We start from the raw sequence: 5,199 nt of genomic DNA, 5'->3' as shown, positions 1-5,199 counted from the left end.
ACAAACCTTTCATGGTTTTTGGTTTAACGCCATTTTCAACAGTATTTCAGATTTTGTTATTTATTTATAACATATGTGAATGTGATTTGGTTTAACGCCATTTTCAACAGTATTTCAGATTTTGTTATTTATTTATAACATATGTGAAAGAGATGCGTTTTCAAAGATTTTTTTAAATGCGGACAGTGAGCTTGAATCTCTAATGCTTGCTGGGAGGGCATTCCAAAGCTTTGGAGCTGCATGCTTGAAATTTCTATCACCATACTTTACTGTTCGACTCCTCGGTAAAACCAAAGACACCAGGCCATTTGCCGACCTTAAGTCTCTACGAGGCTTGTACATGTCCAACATATCGACAATGTACTTAGGGGATTCATTGTGCATGGCTTTGTATGCAAGTGTCAAGATTTTGAACTCAATGCGCTGCTGAACCGGAAGCCAATGCAATTCTTTCAAGACCGGCGTGATGTGTTCGTATCTTTGAGTCCTGGGGCCGTATTCATAAAGCATCTTAAGTATAAGTATAAGAAATTGATTATTTACTTAAGTATTACTTAGGTAAGAAGTTTATTTTACTTAAGTATATTTTGTTATTCATAAAACAACTTAATAAGTAATTCTTGGCTTTTATTGTGGACGAAAACATTAAAAACAACAACATTAATTTCAGACAGATACAACATGCACAATCATGTTTAAAGTGCTTTTATCTGAAAAACAACACTTCAATCGTACTCACGACGCTTTTTGTTTTCTGACTTAAGTTTTTGCAGTGAGTCTTTGGAAATTCCATACAGCAGCGAGTTACAGTAGTCTGTTTTCGATGTAACTAGAGAGTTCACAAGGGACTTGGTTTACAAACTTCGTAAGATCTTGGGTCATGGTAATTTTCCAAATGTATTTGGTTAAAAATTATAAAACGTTTTTTTAAAAGAGGTTACGACCCAACTGTTCTGAGACATACAGCATGTTTAGTGTTCAACCCGTTTACAGTTGGACACTATGCTTCCCTCTTTGATTGTGTCTGACGGAAGAGGGGGAGGACTCTATGATAAGCAGTTTTTAAATCCTACCAGGACTGAACTGTTTTGATATATGTCTTCTGGCCTGTTTCGTCGGGCCCTTAAGGGTGTTTCTCTTGTTGCTCTGTCTTCTGAAAAGGCATTGATTACATACATTTTTGGTTCTAAAGGTTTGCTTTTTATATATTTATACACGAGCATTTTTGTGATTTACATGCCATGCCTTTTTGTTTCCATTACGTGTGTTAGAGATTCACCTGGAGGGGATTACTTTTATTTACACTGTCCCGTGTCTTTGGAACATGGTGGGGGTAAGAGTGAGGTTGGGTGCGCACCATAAACCGGTTTAAGCTCCCCAGTGGTGTTTTGCCACTGACCGTTCCAAGGCGGTGCCCCACTGTGTTCCTTTCTTTGTTCGTTTTGTCCTACTGTGTTGGCTTTGTGTGTGTGTGCGTGTATGTGTGTGTGTTTGTGGTGTGCGCATCTGCTTGCTGTGGGTTTCGTTTTGGGGAGGCTGCGTTTTTGGTACGTTGCATTTCCTGTTTGATATTTGTCTTTGTTTTTTTTTTTGGTAGCATCAGCTGTGGTGTACTGCCTGATGTGGCCAATTTGCCGAAGTTGTTCGTAACTAGCTCTACAGAGTGTTAACATGCTGTCATGACCATGGTTGAATCCATCCTAGCACCGAGATTCTTCACACAAATTGACGGTTTAATCTGAGAGGGTCCTACATACAAGCAGATATCTTCGGGTATTTTTGTTTGACTTGTGTGAAACAAAATGACCTCAGTTTTGTCAGTATTGGGCTTCAGCATGTTCTGATGTATCCAAGACACTATGTCGTTGAGACAGATTTCAGTCCGAGATAAAGCTTCGTGTTGGTGGGAAATATTGTTTGGCTTAAACGATAAGTAAACAAATGTAGTTGTTAGTCATCGGCATAAAAGTGATGATTCAGTCCATGGCTTCTGCAGATTAAACCAACGGGTTTTGGGTACATGATGTAGTTTTTCGGTCCTAGGACAGATCCTTGTGGTACACTGTATTTCATATGGACTGGAGAAGATAGTTCGCCATTTACTGAGACTGTTTGGTAGCGGTCATTCAGATAAGAAGTCATCCACTGTAGTGGTTTGCCAATGATCCCGAAGTCCTTTTCCAAGCGTTTAAGAAACGTTTCAAGGTCGATAGTATCAAACGCAGCTGATAAGTCAAGCATTACCAAGATTGTGATTTCGTTTTGACCCAGGGATTGAAGAATGTCATTTTGAACTTTGAGAAGTGCAGTGTCTGTCGAGTGATGCTCTCTGTATGCAGACTGATGCTGTTCATGTAGGTTCTTCGAAGTCAGGTGGTACTCAATGCGTTTATCTACTACTTTTTCCAGTACTTTTGAGACAAAAGGTAGGTTTGAAACAGGCCTGTAGTTCTTTAGTTCATTGGAATCAAGGCACGTTTTTTTTTTCAAACAAGAGCTGTCACTAATGGTGACAAATGTCCCCGCAGCACCTTGACCTTTGACCTGGTGACCCCAAAGTCGGTAGGGATGGTGTACTCAATAAGTACTATCAGCCTGTGAAGTTTGAAGGTCCTGTGTGCAGTGGTTGGCATGTAAAGTGCCTTCATGCAAAAAGTTAATGTTGGCCCCTGTGACCTTGACCTTTGACCTGGTAACCTCAAAGTCTGTCAGTAGGGTTAGTGTACTCATAAAATACTATCAGCATGTAAAGTTTGAAGGTCCTGGGTGAAGTGGTTCGCGGGTAAAGTGCCTTCATGCAAAAAGTTAACGTTGGCCCCTGTGACCTTGACCTTTGACCTGGTGACCCAAAGTCAGTAGGAGTGGTGTACTCAATAAGAACTATCAGCGTGTGAAGTTTGAAGGTCCTGGGTGCAGTGGTTCGCGAGTAAAGTGTCTTCATGCAAAAAGTTAACGTTGGCCCCTGTGACCTTGACCTTTAACCTGGTGACCCCAAAGTCAGTAGCGATGGTGTACTCAATAAGTACTATCAGCATGTGAAGTTTGAAGGTCCTGGGTGCAGTGGTTCGCAAGTAAAGTGCCTTCATGCAAAAAGTTAACGTTGGCCCCTGTGACCTTGACCTTTGATCTGGTGACCCCAAAGTCAGTAGGGGTGGTGTACTCAATAAGTACTATCAGCATGTGACGTTTGAAGGTCCTGGATGCAGTGGTTCGCGAGTAAAGTGCCTTCATGCAAAAAGTTAACATTGTGACGAACTAACGAACGAACGAACGAACGAACGAACGGACGGACAGTTGAAAACTAATATGCCCCCCTTCGGGGGCATAAAAAGGTCTAACGTGAGACTTTTTAAATCTTTTGGAACATACGCGGTTTCCAGTGATGTGTTGATAATTTTTGTCAAAGCCGGAAGGAGCTCGTCAAGGCATGTCTTTAAAAGTCTTTGTTTTCCTCTTTGTTTGTGACCGACAGAAGAAGCGGAGGACTCTATAATAGGAAGTTTTTAAATCCTATTGGGACGTAACTGTTTTGATTTCTGTCTTCAACAATAAATACCGCATATCGAGGTAAAAACAATCTACTGTCAGTGGTAATTGTAGAACTCTGCTGGAAAGTTTAGAATAATGTCACGATAGGTACCAAGCATTTGCTGGCAGTTTCTAGCATTAACGCGAAATTTTGTGCTTAAACTGTTTCTGGAAATAAATATCTATCCAGAAAATATTATTTATAGCTGAAACGATTTCACAAGAAATGCATAATTTTCCTGGAAAGTTTAAAATAGCATGGCTGTATCGTTGCAGAAATGTGCTACCATAACTATACATCCCTGATTCCAGACACACTTTACGCCTATAACATATTCCAACTTCCAGGCTTTAATCAGAAATCATGACGTCAAAACACGGACACATTCACTTTGTAACACGGCATCAATCGGAAACGGTTTTAAGATACACCCAATTAATTGATCACATAAGGGAGATTAGCGTTCAGCATAGCAGAAATATCAGTAGGAATGCAATTACAAATATATTTCTAAAATATACTGTAACTTAATGCGAACAGCATAACTACAGAAACAAGAACAGGTTCCATTGAAGAATATACACTTCGTTTATTTCAGAAATGATAAAAAATGAAAGGGCATACAAAATGGGACACATAGTTAAAATGTTATTTTAAAAAGGCACGCCAAATTACATAAAATTTCACCAAAATGAACGTATCAACAAACTGTCACTTCATGTGTTAATATCAATTTAACATCGGGTGGTATTCAAATTCATGAACGTTGCATTCTAAGGTAAAACAACGCTGAATGTAATCAAGTGTTCTGAGCCGAGAGATCAACAGGTCAGTTCGACCATATTTATCACATTCTTATAGCAATTTGGTGTATTAATCCGGCCGCAGGCCGGTATTGAATTTACCTTTACTACCTGTAAATATCTGTGGTGAAGGTAATTTAACAGCTGATTAAAACTGTTCATTTTGATTGGTGGATGAAAATTTCTACAATATTTTCTTAGGGTGTGTGCAAGTGCTCTGAGCTGTATTGTGCTCAACTCGTCCCCTAGTCTACTCGTCCCCCAGTCAACTCGTCTCCATTTTGGTCATTTCATATCCCTTGACGATTTCAAATAGGTCATTTAGTCTACCACTTTTCTGCTTCTCCATTTTAGTCTTATTATTGTGTTAAAGTTTCCAAGATTATGATTGATATAATTATGATGTAAAATATATGTTCTGTAAAACATGTTCTATATAAAAAATAAAAAACATGAAAATTTTACTTTTGAAACTACAGTTTGTTTTGCTTTGTAAATATCCGATCGTATGTAAAAGCGCAGAATGCATGCACGTGTCGTAGCGTCAAGTGAGCATTGGCAAATGCGGCCGTGTATCTTTCTTACATTCCACACGTTTGGCATCACTATGGTACTGAATGATTTGTGCATTGAATGACCAAATTAGTTTCAGTATAGTCAATTTCTTTTGTTTGTTTATATAAAATGCATGGATTGTAAGAAATAGGCCAAAAAATAAAGCGATAATGGCCATTAAAATCTGTAAGATATAAAATATTTCTTACCACATACGACAGTCTATTTAATTCCTTCAGTGGCACACTGTAAAGTTGGTTCGTTAAATATCATATTTGTATTATTGAAAAAGTGCATTACTTGATATATTCT

The sequence above is a fragment of the Mercenaria mercenaria genome, chromosome 9 (assembly GCF_021730395.1).
Source record: "Mercenaria mercenaria strain notata chromosome 9, MADL_Memer_1, whole genome shotgun sequence".
Lineage (NCBI taxonomy): Eukaryota > Metazoa > Mollusca > Bivalvia > Venerida > Veneridae > Mercenaria > Mercenaria mercenaria.
The sequence above is the reverse complement of the archived record's forward strand: the minus strand, read 5'-3'. Positions refer to the sequence as shown.